This window comes from Staurois parvus, unplaced genomic scaffold, assembly GCF_062004578.1.
Source record: "Staurois parvus isolate SC_StPar_1 unplaced genomic scaffold, SC_StPar_1.0 ptg000365l, whole genome shotgun sequence".
Classification (NCBI taxonomy): domain Eukaryota; kingdom Metazoa; phylum Chordata; class Amphibia; order Anura; family Ranidae; genus Staurois; species Staurois parvus.
The window spans coordinates 2977685-2999743 of record NW_028318161.1 but is presented as its reverse complement, the minus strand read 5'-3'; positions in this window follow the sequence as shown (position 1 = coordinate 2999743).

Here is a 22059-nt window from a genome sequence, read left to right as displayed (position 1 = left end):
AAGACACCAGAGACAAAATTGTGGACCTCCACAAGGCTGGAAAGGGCTATGGGGCAATTGTCAAGCAGCTTGGCGAAAATAGATCAACTGTTGGAGCAATTGTTAGAAAATGTAAGAGGCTAAAGATGACTATCAGTCTCCCTCAGACTGGGGCTCCATGCAAGATCTCACCTCGTGGGGTATCACTGATGATAAGAAAGGTGAGGAATCAGCCCAGAACTACAAGGGAGGAGCTGGTCAATGACATGAAGAGAGCTAGGACCACAGTTTCAAAGGTCACTGTCGGTAGAACACTATGCCGTCATGGTTTCAAATCATGCATTGCACAGAAGGTTCTCCTGCTCAAGTAATCACATGTCCAGGCCCGTCTGAAGTTTGCCAATGACCATCTGGATGATCCAGAGGAGGCATGGGAGAAAGTCATGTGGTCAGATGAGACCAAAGTAGAACTTTTTGGTCTGAACTTTACTCGTCGTGTTTGGAGGAAAAAGGATGAGTTGCATCCCAAGAACACCATCCCTACTGTGAAGCATGGGGGTGGTAACATCATGCTTTGGGGATGCTTTTCTGCAAAGGGGACAGGACGACTGCACTGTATTAAGGAGAGGATGAATGCACATGTCCCTATTTAAATTGAAGATCTCATTTATTGTGAGATTTTGAGCAACAACCTCCGTCCCTCAGTCAGAGCATTGAAGATGGGTCGTGGCTGGGTGTTCCAACATGACAACGACCCAAAGCACACAGCCAGGATAACCAAGGAGTGACTCCGTAAGAAGCATATCAAGGTTCTGGAGTGGCCTAGCCAGTCTCCAGACCTAAATGCAATAGAACATCTTTGGAGGGAGCTGAAACTCCGTGTTGCTCAGCGACAGCCCCAAAACCTGACCGATCTAGAGGAGATCTGTGTGGAGGAGTGGGCCAAGATCCCTGTTGCAGTGTAAACCTGGTCAAGAACTACAGGAAACGTTTGACCTCTGTAATTGCAAACAAAGGCTTCTGTACCAAATATTAACACTGATTTTCTCAGGTGTTCAAATACTTATGTTCAGCAGTGCAAGACAAATAAATTCTTTACAAATCATACAATGTGATTTCCTGATTTTTTTTTTTTTAAATTCTGTCTCTCTGAGTGGGAATGCACCTACAATGTGAATTTCAGACCCCTCCATGATTTCTAAGTGGGAGAACTTGCAAAATCGCAGGGTGTTCAAGTACTTCTGTTCCTCACTGTAAGCATGCTCCTCAGTAAAGTCTAGAAACCATAATGCTGTATTTTTTCACAGTCACATATTTGAATAGCAAAGAATATAGCAGGAGAACATTTGATTTTGCTCAGGACAAATTTACAATGTAGTGCTTGAACAGCTACAGTATATCAATTTTTAATATTTTTTTTTGTAACACAGACAGCGTGGAAAAAGTGGAGTAAGAAACAGTATGAGGATTTGAAATGTCACTAAGCCCTGGTTCACACTGGATGCAACTTGGCATGCGATTTGCATGCCCTGCGACTTGCAAATTGCATGCCAAGTTGCACCCTTCTGTCCGCAATTGGAGCCGTCATATTGGTGCGGTTCCAACTTGGTCGGACCTGAACCGATTTCAAAAGTAGTGTATGCACTACTTTTGGTGCGATTTGCATAGACATCTGTATCAGGTGTCTTGCAAATCGCATCTGAAATCAGCAGGTCCCCTGACTTTCAAATCGTGCGACTTCACTGTAAGTCGCACGATTTCAAAGTCGGGCTTGATTTCAAAGTCGGGCTTGATGTGACTGCAATTGGAGCGGTCATATTGGTGCTGTTCCAACTTGGTCGGTGCTGCACCGATTTCAAAAGTAGTACATGCACTACTTTTGGTGCAATTTGCATAGCCATCTGTATTAGATGTCTTGCAAATCGCATCTGAAATCAGCGGGTCACTGTAAGTCATACGATTTCAAAGTTGGGCTTGATGTGAACGGAGGGTAAGTCCTGGTTCACACTGGATGCAACTTGGCATGCAAATTGCATGGCCTGCGACTTGCAAATTGCAGGCCAAGTTGCACCCTATTGTCCACAATTGGAGCGGTCATATTGGTGCGGTTCCGACTTGGTCGGACCCCCACCGATTTCAAAAGTAGTACATGCACTACTTTTGGTGCAATTTGCATAGACATCTGTATCAGATGTCTTGAAAATCGCACCTAAACTTTGAAAACGTGCAACTTCACTGTAAGTCACACGATTTCAAAGTCGGGCTTGATGTGAATGGAGGGTAAGTGCCTGGTCACACCGGTGCGATTTCAGGTGCAATTTGTGAATTGAAATCGCACCTGAAATTGCATCTAGTGAATGTCAGTGTCTTAACATTTGCGATTTTCTGCAGCCCGATTTCTAAAGTAGTTCTTGCATTACTTTTTCTGCAGTTTTGTTGCGATTTCACACGCATAGAATATAATGGAAATCACACTGGAAATTGCAAGAAATCGTTGAAAAATCTTCACAAATAGCAATAAAGTCTTCAGAAATTGCACCTTAAATTGCACTGAAATTTCACACAAATCGTGCAACTTTAAATCGCAGCTGTATGACCAAGGGTCCTTTTACACTGATCCATTTTTTATGTGTTTTTGGGGTAAAAAAAAGTGGAAGAAAAATGCAAAAAATGTTCCCCTTTAAATCCTATGCAACTCATCAAACACCAGTGCTCTGCGTTTTAAAAGTCCTGCATGCTGCATCTTTGTTGTACCTTTCAAAAGTGCACCAAAACCACATCTCCCATTGCTTCCTATAGAAAATGCACCAAAAATACATCAACATATCCAGATTTCACAGGTGCATAATTGGAGTCCAGAAAATACAGCAAAAACACAGCAAAAACATTTTGCAATGTAAAAAATAGCCCCCCAAAAGTTCAAACCAAACTCTCATTAAGTAGCATGGTGATCTGGTATGTATTTCGATCCTCATGCCATTAAAAAAAATCTGTTTGGGAAAACTAAATTATTGGCTAATATTTTCTTTTCTTTCTGTCATTTTTGCTGTAAAAAATGCGTGGGGTCCCCCAAAAACCCCAAAATGTTGATAAGGACAAGGCACTCTTTCCCACAGCCCTGGTCCAATAGTTTTGGGGATGGTGAGGGTCTGTCATGTATTTGGGAGGCCCAATGCTGTTCTTTACAAAATAAAGAAAGCTTGCAAAAATGTAAATTACTTACAGTTTAAGTGGCATCCTCAGGGGTAAATGCCACTTTTGCTGTAGTATTTTGCAAACATCTTAGAGATTAACCCAGCTACTATAGAGGGGGTTGGTAAACTTTTTTTCTAAAGCCCACCTAACCACCCGTCCCCTGGACACTGATCCCTCACAAATACTACTTAACTCATATCTTCAATCTCTCCCTTTCTACTGGCATCTTCCTCAACTCTCTAAAACATGTGCTAATCACCCCCATACTTTAAATGGCCTCACTGGACCTTGCCAATCTTAGCAACCTAAGACTCATCTCCTTACTGCCTTTTGCCTCCAAACTCCTTGAACGTCTAGTCTACAACTGGCTGAGCTGCCACCTTATTGAGATTAACCTTCTCAATCCCATTCAGTCTGGATTTCGCCCACAACACTCCACAGAAACTGCTCTCCTAAAACTTACAAACGACTTGCTAACTGCTAAAACTGATAGTCACTATTCCGTACTCTTACTCTTGGACCTCGCCATTGCCTTTGACACAGTTGACCACCCCCTCCTCCTATTTACTTGGTCTCCATGACCATAACTGTACTCTCCATTGGTTCGAATCTTACCTATCTCACCGCAACTTCAGTGTCACTTACAACTCTACCGCCAGCTCTCCTACTACTCTTACCATTGGGGTCCCCTAAGGTTCTGTCCTTGGACCTCTCCTATTCTTGATCTACACCTCTTCCTTGGGTCAGCTGATAGCTTCCCATGGTTTCCAATACCATTTACAGTCAGGTCCATAAATATTGGGACATCGACACAATGCAAACTGTTGTAATTCCTACACCGTTCACCTGATTTGGATGTAAATACCCTCAAATTAAAACCGACAGTCTGCAGTTAAAGCACATCTTGTTTGTTTCATTTCAAATCCATTGTGGTGGTGTATAGAGCCAAAAATTTTAGAATTGTGTCGATGTCCCAATATTTATGGACCTGACTGTATATGCTGATGACACACAAATCTCTCTACTCCTCAACTCACCCCATCAGTTTCCTCACGTATCACCGATTTACTAACAGACATATCAGACTGGATGTTACACCATTTCCTAAAACTCAGTCTATCCGAAACTGAGCTCAGAATATTTCCTCCCCCACTTGCCTCTTCCCCTGATTTCTTGGTCAGGATCAATAGCACCACTATCAACCCATCCCCGCATGCCAGAGTGCTACGGATAACCCTGGATTCTGAACTATCCTTTCAGGCCCACATCCAATCACTATCTAAATCATGCTGCCTCAACCTCCGCAACATCTCCAGAATATGCCCTTTTTAACCAATGATACCACAAAGCTCCTAATTCACTCCTTGGTTACCTCCTCTCACCTAAACTACTGCAACTCCCTCCTCATTGGCTTAACATTACATAAGCTATCCCCCCTCCAGTCCATCATGAATACTGCTACCAGGCTCATCCACCTTACTAACCATTCAGTGTCTGCTACCCCTCTCTGCGAATCCCTCCACTGGCTTCCACTCGCCCAACAAGTAAAATTCAAAATACTAACAACAACTTACAAAGCCATCCACAACTCTGCCCCCAGCTACATCACTAACCTGGTCTCAAAATATCTACCAAACCGCTCTCTTTGATCCTCCCAGACCTTCTGCTCTCTAGTTCCTGTGTCACCTTCTCCTATGTCCGCCTCCAGGACTTCTCCCATCCTATGGAACTCCCTACCCCAATCTGTCCGACTATCTCCTAATCTATCCACCATCAGACGATCCCTGAAAACCGTTCTCTTTAAAGAAGCCTATCCTGCTTCTAACTAGTAAACTGCCTTTTATTTCTTCCATCAGCTCATCCCCTCACAGCTATTACCTTTTGTATCACTCAGCTCTTCTTCCTAGATTGTAAGCTCTAATGAGCAGGGCCCTCTGTTTCCTCTTGTACCAAATTGTATTGTAACTGTTGTGTCTAGCTTCATTTTGTAAAGCGCTGCGCAGACTGTTGGCGCTATATAAATCCTGTATAATAATAATATATGATAGTGGATTATATAGAATGCTTGGTGAAGTATTTATAGAGGTCAAAACAATGTTTTTGATCGTGTTCAGGAGATTTGAGAGACTTGAGAAAATATTAGTTGGAGATGACAATCCAGGTTGTGCTGCAGCTTTATTTTGCATAGTGTTACAAGGTCATTTTTGGCCGTAGTCATTAGGTTACCATTACTGAGCAATGTCTATATTTCAAAATATCTTTGCTTATCAGTTATGTTCCTTCAAATTCTTAAAACAGCCCATTCAATTGGCAGCATTTAATGCAGCCAACTATTAACTATTCAGTTTATAAACACCATAATCCCTAGTGAGTGAATAAAAACGCTGCTTGAGTTTGTCCCCAGAGACCCATTTGTTTCCCCATTGGGTACTGATAACTATCACACAATCTTGAGAATGTGAAGCCAAGTTGGCAGTCACAGTCTGAACACCAAAGACACCTGGACTTTCCTGTAATAGCAATCTTTCACTGTCAGAATTTGCTTATTAGTAGCAATGCTGTTTAGTCCAAACATTTTAGGGAAAGAAGAAGTGCATTTGAAAGAGGTAATAGAATGGACAATGAAGGTAATAAATAGTTTACATACTCAATGAAAGGAAAGAGTTACTTTAACCAGGGAAGTGCCATCCCCCTGGAATCTCTGTTTTAGTCATGGTTCTCTTCTGGAAGAAAGATTTAGATTACATGGCATTGGTTGCTATTGGGGAATCCCCACCTCCAGAATACTGTCTATTCATTCAATTACAACATAACTGTTTCCCTAATAAATTGTTCATTTTCAGTTCTGTATGGCATATTGTAGTAAGTTCCCCTATTTCTAGTACAGTGTTTACTTCTAGCAGGCATACTTTTACATAATATATAAGATGCATGTGTCTTGGGAAACAGAAGTCCCATATAATTATCATAAAATTATGCAAATATTCACCCCTTCAAAACAAGGGGTAATTCATGGATTCAAGTTATACATTTTATTACAGTAAGAAGAAAGAGCAATTCCATAAATGAAAGGAAAATGTTGTATTTCCCAGGGACAGAGAGCTGCAGCGAGAGACAAATCCTTCTATTAGCTGTATAAACAGAAGAAACGATTAGAAGAAAGGAAAGTATAAGAACAAAATATGAAAGCAGAACTCAAGTCAACCATAAAATTAAATTAGGAACTGTACAAATATTTCTTAATTCTTTATCCAGACAGTTATGCGCATTACATACGTTTTACAAGATGTGTAGCATACAGCAAAATAACAGACTAATAAAACAAAAGGTACCAAGTGAAATATGACCCACTATTACAGTATAACCTTTAAAATATCAACTAATATATCCAAACCAAACCTTCCAACCAAAATATCAACCAAACTGTCCTCTTCACTCTCCCCTAGACCTCCAGCTCTCTAGTTTCCTCGTTATGTTCTCTCCTGGACTTCACCAGATCCTCCCCCATCCTCTGGAGCACTTTATCCCAGTGACTTTACTTGAAACGACTATCTCCTACTCTGTCTGCCATTAGACAATTCCTGAAAACTCATCGCTATAGGGAAGCCTATCTCACCTCTATCTCTATCTAACATTTGCATTTTATTTTATTAAACATTTCATTCCCCCACCGTTAATTCCTTTTGTATCACACACCCTTACCTTTAGATTGTAATCTATCATGAGCAGGGCCCCTTGCCCTCATATATTGAATTGTATTGTAACTGTACTGCCTCCCTTTATTTTATATATGTAGTACCGTCCTAGCTAGGCTTGTAGGCAGGCTGCCTACTGAGTAGTTAGTTGCTGCCCCAGCCGGGAGGGATGATTCTCTGTTTCTGTTCCCATGATGTTCTTCACAGACTTTCTGGACCTGGGACACCAGTGCTGTGTGGCTATAAAAGGGATATGGATCTGGTATCTGGGGGGGGGGGGTTCCAAGGTTCAAGTGCGCTGTTATTGGTGTTAAGCTCTTGCATTCCTGTCCTGATTCCAGGACAGGAATGCTACTCACTTGTGTCCAGGAAACTTAAGCAATGTTGGAGGATTGCTGAGACCTGCAATCCACCCTGAAGCCACCAATGTGTTGGAGTATCACCTTCATGGACTTCCCTGACCATGGATTCTCACCTGTGCAGGTATGCTGGGGCAGCTTAAAGCCTGAGCTAGAGACTTGGGCAGATAGGGAAAAGACTGTTGCACCTTCTTGGAACTATTATGCCAAAAATCTTCAATAAAGTTTTTAAACTTTGCCTATGCCTGGTCTGAAGTTATTCTAAAGGGGTGTATGTAGGTAACCAGCACACATGTGGTTTCCAGTGTGGGTCAGAAGGCATATTGGGATATGAAGACAGAAAGTGGTTACTAAGGGTAATGGAGATCCAGCAAGTAGCCTGTCGTGAAGCTTGTACCTGAGATAAGCGGGATGTCCTCTTGCAGTGAGGGAGTTGTTGTCAGCATTATCCCTCCTGTTGGTCCGCCTACAATAGCAATGAGAGATTCCTTTAAAGTTGGAGGTCAACTTTAAGGTTGAGTTATCCCTGAAAGCGACCCCCTGTCTTGTCTGGGACATTGGTGAGCATGGCACAAGTAAAGGTATATCATGTGTAAGGTAAGTGACTTGTCTTAGGTGCCCAGCATAGCCCAGAAGAACTAAACCCAGGGTAGGCCTTTTATGTTACCCACACTTGTCAAAGCAGCAGCAGAACCCTTTCCTTCTTGGGAACAGTGGCATGGGAAAATGGCCTTTCCTTCCACAGTGGTGGAATGCCAGGGCCCGTTTGCAAGGGTGACCTTTGTGACTCTGATAGTTCCACCATTGTGTGCCACTGCGGATCTTATCTGGGATCTCTACAGAGGAGTCTGCCTGCTGGAGTCCGAAGAAGGCATCCAAGCCCTGGGGCACTGTGAGTACAGACCAGGGGGAGAGAGATCCTAGAGACTGTTGCTGCTGTTAACCCCTGCCACATTCAGTTAAGGCTTGACTGGCCTGGGAAATTGTTAATGGTGTACTAGTGCTATCTACTTCATGTCCTAATACTTGGCGGACTGTGTTAAGAAGCTGCAGCTAAGGGGATAGTGTCTTTGTATTCTTGTTCAGTGTCCTGTAGTATCCTACAGCTCCCTATTGCCCATCCAAGTTGATCTGCAAAGAACTTTTACAAATGCAACTCCTAGACTGTTTCTTGAGTTACTGGAGTGTAAGCTGCTGTTTGCTTGGCTGTGCTGCACTAGCAGTTAGAGAACCTGGGACACAAATCAGAGGTTCTTGCGGGGGTAGCACTATATAAAATAATAATGATGTTCAGGTACTCCAATCTGGAGTTTTCTAACCCTGGTCTAAATTTTTGCAGATCTCCTCCTCAATTAGTTAAACTTGTCTGGAAAACCTTAGACTGGACTAGCAAAGTCTTCCTCTCTTTGATCAATTCCTTCCTATCAAAGCCCATGTTGCAGCAGTACACAGTTGTTGAGATAATGATATGAGAATATACTCCAGCCAGCCAGAAAGGTGTGCACCACAGTGTTTGCAGTATACATACATTCACAACCATTGCCATTACAGTTTACGCTACAGTGAGGAATTAAACAACAATTACAAAATGTAACAGCTATTTGGAGCTGCAAATTGGATATTACAGATAACAGCTAAAGAGGTTACTTTCAAATGTAGGAAGAAAATCTCACCCAGTGCAACATAAATAACTCATTAAAACATTTTCTGCTGGAACCGAAGAGAATAACTTTCAAAGCAAATTAGTGAATACAGCTTAGCTTTCTGTCCTGTAGCTTAATCTGACCAACAGAGAACCAGCGAAGAATAGGCTTTAGAAGGACCTAAATCCACTCTTCGATTTTTATAATTGTGCATCTTACATAACAGACATAGGCGTGTGAAAAAATATAGTACATATGTTAAAGTCTCTTCAAAATTCTTCAGATCCAGTAATAACGGTGCTGAGTGAAACCAAAACCAGAAAAAGAGAATTCTTCACCTTTCACCCAATCAATTGGCCTCTTACTGGAAAGTTTGATCACCCAAATGACTGGTCAAACAAAGCAGATATCAAGCCCAACAGATGAGTCCAGGATTCCCAGAAGTATCTCCCCAGATGCCAGGATGAATTAGGAACTTCTCACTGAACAGTGTGGTCAAGGATGGCAAATACCTCTCCACATAGTGAACAAAGGAAATGTGCTTGTTTAAATGGCAAAGGTTTGCCAGCCGTCTCAGTTTGTGGTGCCGTTACTTCGACCAAAGGTTTGCCAGCCACCTCAGTTTGTGGTGCCGTTGCTTTGACTGAAGCAACGGCACCACAAACTGAGATGGCTGGTAAACCTTTGCCGTTTAAACAAGTGCATTTCCTTTATTCACTATGCGGAGAGGTATTTGCCATCCTAGACTGCATGTTCAGTGAGAAGTTCTTAATTCATCCTGGTATCTGGAGAGATCCTTCTGGGAATCCTGGACTGATCTGTTGGGCTTGATATCTGCTTTATTTGACCAGTCCTTCGGGTGGTCAAACTTTCCGGTAAGAGGCCAAATGCTTGGGTGAAAGGCGAAGAATTCTCTTATTCTGGTTTTGGTTTCACTCGGCACCATTTTTACTGGATCTGAAGAATTTTGTAGAGACTTTATTATATGTATTATATTTCACCAATATCCTTTTCTTGTGGTGATTTGGACATTATTATTCTTTATTTGTTAATCACAAGCGCTACACTAAGTGTTTTTTATTTGTTTATTTTCACCTATATATTGTGTAAGCTGCTAATTATATTAGCAAATTCCTGAGCGCAGGTTTTCTCTTTTATTAGGTATAGGAGTGTGCACTGTAATTTAGACATATTCTGCTTCTGTCAAAGTAGAAAATCCTGCTCACAGAGAGACTGCAAGGAACACACATATGCTGTTCCATCTCCTGCCTGAACTTAGTCCTGAAACTGACATTCTTTGGGCATTCACAAATGTATTGCTATCAGAAGAGTAATCTGCAGTGGATCACTTTTAAGGCAGTGAGAGGAAAATATGTTGCCTCCTCACCACCTGTTTAACCTCTAAAAGCCTACACCATCCCCCCCACCATTGTGTGCATTGCATGAAGGTCGCAGGGTGGTTTCAGTGCAGCCCCATTCACTTGAATGGGTCATGTTCCGAGGGTGGAATCACCCACCAAATGCAATAGAGGGTATAATTCTTAATGTGCAGTGAAGCAAAGCATTGCGAACATGGCATATATACAACCCCCTGGCTGCCTTCCCAGTTTAAGAGGGGTGGTTTGAGTGCAGTAAAAATGCATCTTAACACCTTGTTTTTACTACCACCAACCTGAAGTAGAAAAGTTGTCTTTCTGGGCTGTAGGAAGGCAAGACTGTTGCTTATGGTGCCCACACTAGATGAAAAATCATTTGAAAATCTGTCATTTGGACAGTTCATTAATTTTTCATCCAGTTAATGGACACAAATAGAAAATCGTTATTTCCGTTTTTGAACAAAAAAATTGAAGGGAAAGTTTGAAAAACTTCTTCCGAATGGACAATAAATTGAAAGGTTAATGTGTTTCTCACCTGTTAAAAATGAAACTGTTTGTACTGCGCTTATGTGCCAAAACAAGCGAAAAACTGATTCATTTATTTCCATTGAATGATTTATTGTTCGAAATTCGGTCATTCCATGATGGCAATCTCATTTGCTCTCATGGACAAATGTTGAATATTCAAAAATGACTCGGAATGATTTTTCAACTAGTGTATGGTCAGCATTAATACAAGCTTTTGATTTCTTTCATGTCATTTTGACAGCACCTGTTAGGTAAGTTATTTACTAGAACAGGAGTGTGGGCAGCCTTGCAGCCTGATACTTCTGCTCAGACTCGGGGAGAAAATACAAGTTAAATACAAAAAAGTGATCCTGGTAAGGATGTACTGTAATAACAATTCTTGGATAAGGGAACATGTTACTACTGATGACCATTGACTTTCGGTTCTCTTTAAGGGATTAGCTAAGGTGAAAATCAGCAGTAATCAATAAATCATTATGGGGCTGATTTACTAAAGTCAAATAGACTGTGCACTTTCCAAAGTGCAGTTGCTCCAGAGCTTGGTAAATGAGTAGAAGCTCTGCTGATTTCTATCATCCAGTTATGTGTTAGCAAAAATGCTGTTTTCTAATTTCCTTGTATGTGATTGGGTATTCTTTGTAAAGTGACGCTTTACCTAATTTACTAAGCTCTGGAGCAACTGCACTTGCAAAGTGTACAGTCTATTTGCCTTTAGTAAATCAACCCCTATGTGTTTAAAATCTGAGGCTCCTGGGGTCAAAGGAGGCAAGATTAATCATGCAACCCTCAGCAATCTTTTCTACAACAATGAGTTGGAAGAGGCAGTGCTGTAGGCCACTCAATGTCTTTCCCCATGCACAATCATGTTCATCTAAACCAGTAGCTTCCTGACAGGAGTAGAGAACAATGGGGTTGATTTACTAAAGGCAAATAGAATGTGCACTTTGCAAAGTACAATTTTACTCTACAAGTGCAGTTGCTCCAGAGCTTAGTAAATGAGGTAAAGCTTCACTTTACAAAGAATACCCAATCACGTGCAAGGAAAATATAAAAAACAGCATCTTTGCTTTGACATGATTGGATGATGGACGTCAGCAGAGCTTCTGCTCATTTACTAAGCTCTGGAGCAACTGCTCTTGCAGAGTGCAACTGCACTTTGCAAAGTGCACAGTCTATTCTCCTTTAGTAAATGAACCCCAATGTGATGATCTAAGCTATGTATCGGGTATTGTCCAGTCACAGGCTGAGGTGGGTCCTATACAATGCTGAATTGCTAAACTGCAGTGTGGTCTACAGGAAGCTCAAAAGGAGGACAGGCCATGGCTAGGCAGGGCACTTTGAAGACATGATTGACTGATAAGAATTACAAATATTTTTCCAGCTAAGACAACTCACATATACAGTACATATATATTAATAGTCCTAGGTTCTCTTCATGCCAATACAGCAGCAGCCAGGCAAACAGCAGCATTCATTCCATTGGCTCAAAAACAGTCTAGGGGTTGCCTTTTTAAAGTTTATTGCAGATTCATTTGGATGGGACTTAGGGAAGATATGAGATACTCCAGAACACTTGACAAGAATGTGAGGACACTCTTCCCTTTGCAGCTATTTCTTAGAACAATCTTTTGAGCAGTAAGACATAAAGTGGACAACACTGGGACACCATTAGCAATGTTCCAGGCCAGGCAAGCCTTAAAGTTGAAGTAAACCCACTCTGGTAACTTTTACCTACAAGTAAGCCTTTAATAAGGCGTACCTGTAAGTACTGTAAATATCTCCATAACTTGGAATTTTTACTGTCGAAGCACAGGTGTGCCATCCATTGAGAGAGCATTGCCATGGCCGAAATTCCCTTTGCGCATGCGCAGGAGTGACGTCATCGCGACTCAGCCAATAAGATGGCTTCAGCTCAAATCTGGAAGGAAGACTGGGTGAAGATGGAGGCCTTGGGGAGCCCTGACAGCGCTCTGCTGGATGGCATCATTTTCAGGCACGTTTTTCATAATCTGCTAGTATGCGATGCAGTTTTGGCAGTTCCCTAACGCTTTAAAGTGTTACTAAACCCACAACAGTACAATCAGTCTGTATATGCAGTAAAACATGCTTGTTATAATCACTGTGGAACCTAAGGGGTTAATCCTCTGCATTGTATAAAAAGGATGCTTGATCCTGTCTTCTCTGATCCTCCCCTTCTTCCACAGTCCCCAATCCATCTGCTGATAGAACAGAGCCTTGGGGGCAAGCTGCACATGCTCAGTTTGGTGTGTATTGCTAGAGAGTTTTTTTTCTTGGGAGAGTGCATGTGATCAGCACAAGGCCAATCAGTGCTGTCCAGATAGAGGGTCAGGGATTATGCAGCCTCATAGGACAATCAGGGGAAAATGAAAACTCCTCCTACAAGCTTTAACCAGTGCTCTGCTAGACACTGATAGAAGTCACAAGACTGCTCTGACTGCTGATGAGAAAAGGTATTTAGCAGTTTATATTTACTAAAATAATTGCACTTCCATGCTTTGTGTACTGTAGGAGGCCAGATATAGTGAATGCAGGGTCCTGGGTCTAGTAACAATTTACAACATGAGGGGTTAACAGCAGAAAATGTCACAAAGATCCTTCAACCTCAGGAATGTCCTCAAAGTGTTCCATGGCTTGAATGTCTCCCCCAGATACAGACAAGCTCCTAGGTTAGATCCTCAGTGGTAAACTCATTTTGGCTCCCAAATGAAATGTAGCAGGATAGGCCTCCCAGCTAGGGACAGCTGGGACCTCAGTATGTAAGGTTGGGATCCACAGCAGGACAGCCAAGAAGGGATGGCAGTCATTCCAGCTGGGAACCTCTTCCCCTGGGAAAAAAAGAACCCTGCTCTCCCAGGGTAAAGCCTATTTATGTCCTCTCTCATCCATCATCTGGGCACCCTCCCACAGGGATTGGCTGGGGCTGCATAAATGTTCAAGGCTGCTAATCTGGTTCTCCCACCCACTATATTCTTAAAGCCTCCAGAAGACAGAGGGATGCAATCAAAGCAGCCTGTAGATCCCCGAGAAGGCCAAAGCAATCACTTGCTGCTCTGCCTATTACATCAGAGCCACAAAACTACATTTGCCTATCCTAACTAGCAGAGTGTTATATTAAAGAGTAATTGAAGGGAAAACTTTTTTCTAGTTTTGGATAAAAGTGGAGGGGGATTAGAACGAGTGTCATTTTTTATTACCATCTGTGCCCCCTGTTAGAGTGATTCACCCTCTCCATTTGTCCTGTTTATCAGCATCATTGAAAGTGAAAGTAAAAGAAATTCCCAAATTTTGATTTGACTTCAGTAATGGGGGGGAATCTTCCAATGGAGATACTCGATCTGGTGACCATAGTGACATACTGGGACTCCCTCTCACTTCCTGTTTTGGCAATGGGACAGGAAGTGAAGGGAAGTCTCCCCTATGGGACACAGATGACAAAAAAATGACAGTTATCATAATCCTTACTCTATTCAAAATCAAAGAAAAGGTTTTGCTTTTAGTTACACTTTAAGCTTTTAACCTGGTGTTCAGCTTAATTTTGCATAATTATGCAATACCAGAGTTATGTGTGGTTAAAAAGACATTATCACTTTATCAATTACTTAGGACTCAGGAACAGTGTCTATGAAATTGCCCCCACTTTATACTCACATTTTGAATGATTTCCCATTAGGCACTGCAATAATGTGCCTACAGGCGCCCTTCCCAGATGGGCGTCTATCTGTATAAGCAGACCTCTCTCTCTCGCCCCCTATCTCTCTCTCTGTCGCCCTCTCTTTATACTAGTACTAGGGTTGCTTGTTCAAATCCCAACCATGGCACCACCTGCCTGGAGTTTGCACGTTCTCCCTGTAAAAAAAGAAAAAAACAGCGCAAACATAGACCTTTACATGAAATCAATATTACAAAGTGCAAACATAAGTGAAAAATTAATCAGTGATAAAGTCCATCAAAATAAACCAAAGTTCAAAAAATATTAGTGCAAAAAAGAAAAAGAAAAAAAAAGAAAAAATATTTTCAAATTCTTCTTCTAATATAGAGGAACTTCCACCTTCCACCCATGAAAACCAATATCAAATGCACTCACCAGATAAAGGTGAAAAAAACGCCTCTTAGGAATTTTATGGGATCCTACACCCTCTTTCGTATCCACTCTATAGGAATCCTCCTCTCCACCATAGGCTCCACCATCCGACCAGGGAGAAAAAAATCTCAGATAGTGTAATATTGTAAGACACCATTCATAAGTGAAATCAAGGATTAAGGTGACTCACATTCAATTCAATTTAAAAAGGCATATTTATTAGAATCAGCTTCTTCCAGATAAACAGTAGATGCAAGGCAACCTCCCACGGAATCTCACATCACAGCTCCAGGTTTCAGCAGAAGCTCTACAGAGACACCGCATATACAGATCCCAAAAGATGGCCGCTGGAACGCACCGCTCAGCGTGCGCTCCACTCACCGGAAGTGACGTCAGACGTACGGAGTACAAACCGGAAATGCGTCAACGCGTTTCGCCCCTCCCATCGGGCGTTCTCAAGTTGGAAGTTCCTCTATATTAGAAGAAGAATTTGAAAATATTTTTTCTTTTTTTTCTTTTTCTTTTTTGCACTAATATTTTTTGAACTTTGGTTTATTTTGATGGACTTTATCACTGATTAATTTTTCACTTATGTTTGCACTTTGTAATATTGATTTCATGTAAAGGTCTATGTTTGCGCTGTTTTTTTCTTTTTTTCATTGTTTGTGTTGATCACAGTGCACAGCAGCAGGATAGAACCTGTATTAGAGTGTTTTACTAGGCGCAGGAAGAATTTTTAGTTTTTTGTGTGTTCAGAGGTCATAGTATTTATATATATTTCATCTGTACTTGATCCTGCAGCCATGGATTTATTTAGTTTTGTGTCCTTAAAAAGGGTGAATGTAGAAGATATTTTTTCACAGAATGTAGAAAACACTGATTTGTCTAAGGATTTTAGAACACTCAAAAATTCTTTGGACAAGCAGGTGAGGGCGTGGTGGGATGTAGTGACACTTGAAAAATACATTAAAGAAGGAATCACCCCAAGAAGGCTCAGATGGGAAATTGCTCCCAGTGATGGTCTTGTGGGGAAAGAGGTGGATGAGGAGTGGTTTTCATTAAAGGAAGGTGGAAGTTCCTCTATATTAGAAGAAGAATTTGAAAATATTTTTTCTTTTTTTTCTTTTTCTTTTTTGCACTAATATTTTTTGAACTTTGGTTTATTTTGATGGACTTTATCACTGATTAATTTTTCACTTATGTTTGCACTTTGTAATATTGATTTCATGTAAAGGTCTATGTTTGCGCTGTTTTTTTCTTTTTTTCATTGTTTGTGTTGATCACAGTGCACAGCAGCAGGATAGAACCTGTATTAGAGTGTTTTACTAGGCGCAGGAAGAATTTTTAGTTTTTAACGTTCTCCCTGTGCCTGCGTTGGTTTCCTCCGGTTACTCCAGTTTCCTCCCACACTCCAAAGACATGCTGGTAGGTTAATTGGATCCTGTCTAAATTGGCCCTAGTATGTGTATGTATGAATGTGAGTTAGGGACCTTAGATTATACACCCCCAGAGAGTTAGGGACTGATGTGAATGTACAATATATGTATATAAAGCACTGCATAAATTGAGAGCACTATATAAGTACCTGAAATAAATAAATTTAAGTGGACTTTACCATGCCTATGAACTTCACTCATGTAAAAAAAATTAAAAACATTTTAAAGAGAAAACCTGTCATAACAGAAACCTGGAGGGTGCCATTACTGACCCCTCCTTCCGAAAATGATAGTTGCCTTGAAATAATGCTGACTCTTTGGTTTTAATATTTGAGTCAGTCACCAAGAACTAGCTTGCAGATACAGCTGTCTGACAATTCTCTGAATTTCCAGCTTTGAATATTTTTACCAGGTCACTGACTCAGAGTATTAAAGAAAACATAACAGACTTGCAACAAGTACATTGTGAAGGTCAGCAATTGCAGCTGACCTTTTCAAAGCTGTACAAACCATTATAAATTATTTTTAAAAATAGAAAAGGTATTTTAAAGTGAGGGACTAATGGTTTTGTAAAACATTCTCGTTTTACTTATCATGGTCAGTACTACTTTTTTTTTTAGTTAGGAAAACATGTCAAATTGTATATCAATATGATTTAGTCTTCTATCCAGGCAGCTGGTGGAGTGGCAGTATGCATTTCACATATTAAAGTGGAACAATACTCACCTCAGCTCCAGCGATGCGGCATCCCCGAGCTCCCCAATGGGTTGCTGACATCTTTGGGCAGCTGGCTTCTGGGTCTCAGTCATCGGCCACTGTCATGAGCCGGGTGGGGATAACATGGTGGAAGTTCAGTTGGATTTGGCTTTGCCAAATTTGTACAGTGAGCTGCACGTGCTTGGCTCATTGGGAGGACAGGCAGGTAAGTAGCTCCAATGCAGTAGAGATAAAGCATGTCTCTTCTGCATTATAAATCCTGCCTGTCTGACAATTTGAATTCCTTAGTCTAAAGTTCCACTTTAAGCTATTTTAGCTAGAAACCCCTTGATTTCAAATCTTAGTGAGGCACAATGGTAGGATGTATAAATCAGACAAACAAGGCTTCAAAGTAAACTGTGCTATCTCTTAGCTAACCCACAGTGTTTTGGAAATCCTTTCTCTATTTTTAAAGATATAAAGCATAATTTAAAAAAATGGAAAATATAAAACATCATTTAAAAAATAAAGAGACTAAAAAAACTAAAATGGACCCAACAACATTGTAGTTTCCATTTAAACACTAAATATACAATATAAAAAAAAACAACTGAGGACAATCTGAGCAAAAAAAAAAAGACAAATGTAAAGAAAGTGATGAGTGTTTCACACAGAATAGAAATGAGACTATTCTATTCACAGGTCTGAAAGACAGAATTCTATTTTCATCACTTACACTCATATTATTTAAAATGTACAGAAAATTAAAACATGTAAAAAATGTTAAATCCATAAAATTTATCGTATCCAGAAAGTATTCACAGCTCTTAACTTTTGGCTCATTTTGTTATGTTACAGCCTTATTCCAAAATGGATTAAATTTATGTTTTTCCTCAACATTCTACAAACAATACCCCATAATGACAACGTGAAAGAAGTTCGTTTTGAAATCTTTGCAATTTATTAAAAATAAAAAAGTATTCACGGCCTTTGCTCAATACTTTGTTGAAGCACCTTTAGCACCATTTACAGCCTCAAGTCGTTTTGAGTATGATACTATAAGCTTGGCACACCTATTTTTGGGCAATTTCTTCAATTCTTCTTTGCAGAATCTCTCAAGCTCCATCTGGCTGGATGGCAGCGTCAGTGCACTGCCATTTTCAGATCTCTCAAGAGATGTTTAATTGGGTTCAAGTCTTGGCTCTGGCTGGGCCACTCCGGGACATTCACAGAGTTGGCCCATAGCCACTCCTTTGTTATGTAGGCTGTGTGCTTAGGGTCATTGTCCTGTTGAAAGATGAACTGTTGCCCCAGTCTAAGTTCCAGAGCACTCTGGAACAGGTTTTCATCAAGGATGTCTCTGTACATTGCTGCATTCATCTTTCCTTCCATCCTGACTAGTCTCCCAGTTCCTGCCACTGAAAAACATGCCCACAGCATGATGCTGCCACCACCATGCTTCACTTTAGGGATGGAATTGGCCAGGTGGTGAGCGGTGCCTCGTTTCCTCCAGACATGATGCATTCAGGCCAAAGAGTTCAATCTTTGTTTCATGAGACCAGAGAGTTTTGTTTCTCATGGTTTGAGTTTCCCTCAGGTGCCTTTTGGCAAACTTCAGGTGGGCTGCCATTTGCCTTTTACTAAGGAGTGGCTTCCATCTGGCCACTCTACCATACAGGCCTGATTGGTGGAGTGCTGCAGAGATGATTGTTCTTCTGGAAGGTTCTCCTCTCTCCACAGAGAAACGCTGGAGCTCTTTCAGTGATCATTGCGTGCTTGGTTACCTCCCTGGCTATGGCCCTTCTCCCTCGATTGCTTATTTGGGCTGGGTGGCCCGCTCTAGGAGGATTCCTGGTGGCTCCAAACTGCTTGATGATAGAGGACTGTCAGGGCTCCGAGTATGACCAGAGGTATGTGAACTGACGCAGGGAAACGCAGGCTTCAGATATGTTATAAACAATATAATTTATTAATACTAACAATACAAAACGCAGTGCAATACTAAAACATAAACACAGTGCAAATGAACCAAACCAAAACACCCCAGATAACAATACATACAATGCAAGCGAAGTCAGGCAGGCCGGGTCAATAACAATCGGGCAGGTAGGAACAGGAGGAGCAGGCAGAGAGTAGTCAGGTCACGAGCCGGGTACAGCAACTAACGGGCAGGTAGGTACAGGGGGTCAGGCAGAGAATGGTCGGGGTCACAAGCCAGGGATCAAACAGGAGAAGTCAGCAGAGGTCAGGATCAGGCTGGGTCGGCAACAAGTCAGTCAGGCAGGAACAGGAACAGGAATGCAGGTAACAAGATACAGGGGCCCATGGAAAAACACACACCAAAGCACAGACTGCAGGTCTGGCCATCCCTTAAATACACCTGCAATCAGCCTCAGGTGTTTGGCTGACTGCAGGGTTGAGTCTCTGATTGCTGAGAGCACCCGGTGGCCAACGCTGGTACTGCAGCCCACAAGGCAGGTGAGTCCCACCATTATTGGCAAGTTCATTCCTGACAAGGACGCTGTGCTCATTGGGACCTTCAATGCTGCTGACATTTTTCTGTACCCTTCCCCAGATCTGTGCCTTGATACAATCCTGTCTGGGAGATCTACGGACAATTCCTTGGACTTCATGGCTTGGTTTTTGCTCTGACATGCACTGTTAACTGTGGGACCTTATATACACAGGTTTATGCCTTTCCTAATCATGTCCAATCATCTGAATTTTCCGCAGGTGGACTCCAATCAAGTTGTGGAAACATCTCAAGGATGATCAGTGGGAACAAGATGCACCAGAGCTCAACTTTGAGTGTCATGGCAAAGGCTGTGAATACTTACGTACATGTGGGTTTTTTTCGCTTTTTATTTTTAATAAATTGCAAAGATTTCAAAACAAACTTCTTTCACATTGTCATTATGGGGTATTGTTTGTAAAATGTTGAGGAAAAAAATAAATTTAATCAATTTTGGAGAAAGGCTGTAACATAACAAAATGTGGCAAAAGTTAAGTGCTGTGAATACTTTCTGGATGCACTGTAATGGCCAGCTTTATTTATTTATGTAATACCCAAATGGAAAAAGTTGTACAAATGCCCTTTAAGTGATTAAAGCTAAACTCCAGGTAAATAATAACATATATTCAACATTTCAGATCCTTTAGTAAATGAAAAATGTTCATTTTTTGTTTTAACTCGCATAGATTTGTTGAAACTAAAAACCCAGTGACGTCATTGTTGTAAACAGGAAACATCTGCAATGCCTAGGCACCATGAGGAGGGATTTCAGAAATAGTGACATCACTTCCTATTTAGTATTTGTTGCTGCTTGTTGGGACCACAATTCCTATAATTCACTGAGCCTAGTCTTCTGGCCCGTCAGTCAGCACAGTTACAATTGGCGGTTCACACTGGGATGACCAGGTATAGCAGCCATATAGCAGGCATAGCAGCCATCAGTTTTATGAACAGACTGTTAGGAGGACAGTGGGCTTTTCATTTAGCCAAGAAGGCTTGTATTATTAATGCCTGCATGAGTATGCGTGCAAACAAGAAGAAATTCTTTGAAAGGTACGTAAGCTCCTTTAAATACCTCAGTTCTTTTTATGTACCATGTGTCTTTTTTGTGTCTGAATAAATTATATGATTGGTAAATAATTATTGGCAAACCCTACACAATTTTTGAAACGTATATTCTATTGTGTTTTGTATTTACAATAATGCTATTTTCATGGAAAAAATATAGAAAATAAAAAAATAGCTTTTCTTTTCAAACTGCTGCGCTGTAAATTTCTGTAAAATTCAAAGCAATATGGCAGTGTGGTGACATTCTGTATACGGAATGCCTCCAAAAATGTCATTTTCTTCTTGGGTAAAGATACAAGTCAAGTTTTAGGCATCCTCTGAAACATAAATTTCATTTTAGTGAGACTGTCCCTAAAGGTAATCACTTCCAGAGGGATGCAGGCACTGCAACTATTCTCATCATAACGCTGAAACTGCATCAGCTAATTAAAATGAATTAGTCACTCCATTTCAGAATCACTCTGCATAGGATATTATCTAATAAAGAGTTAATCGTTCAGAGCAGAAACAGGTAGGAATCTGCAAAAATGTTTGTTAAAATCCTTGCAGTATACATTGATCATCCAGAGGGGATTTTTTTCCGCAACAAACGTTTAGCAGGAGCTTCTTTTAGATGACAAGCTGCGCGTAATGCAACACATAATGAGATTTGTAATTTTTGCAGGAAGAATTGTGGCATTTCTCCCAGAGATTGCAAAGACCCAGACGTGAACAGAGCCTAAATATTCAGAACTGGATGGAAAACCAAAAATTGCAAACCAAAAAAAACATTTCAAGTAAATTTCCTTCATCAGGGTTTTAAGAATCCTGGGGTTATTACAAAGGTTATATAGTACTACTTGTGCTCAGGTATCAAATCATATCAACAGCTAGCATGATTTGTTGACAGCAAATCTTAAAACATATTATAAAAGTCCAAAATAAAGTCTAAGGAAGGATATACCATTCCTTGGAATTTATTTTGGACTTTTATAATATTTTACGTTTATTGTGTTGTTGTTATCATTAGAGATGAGCGAATCGAACCAGGCGAACCGGAATTCGATACGAATTTCAGGAAAAATTCGATTCGCGTCGAATCCGAATATTTGCCTACTTCGGGTGCGCGAATCGGATTTTTCCCGATCAGCCGGCAAAAGTGTCCCTGCAGAGAGCTCCGCTATTTCTGACAGTTCTCTGACAGAAGGAACACATGTACAGCGGTTGAAACATTGTATCTATTTGTTTCCATTTAGGATACAGATGTTTTTATTCGGAAACAGATGTTTCAACCGCTGTACATGTGAAGGAGCTGTCAGAAAACTGTCAGAAATAGAGGAACTCTGCAGATACACTTTTTGCCGGTTTGGAATTCTTATTTTCATCCTACTTCTTCTTCTTCTTCTTCTTCTTCATCCTCATCCTCATCCTCAGAAGAAGAAGAAGAGGATGAGGATGAAGAAGAAGAAGAAGAAGTAGGATGAAAATAAG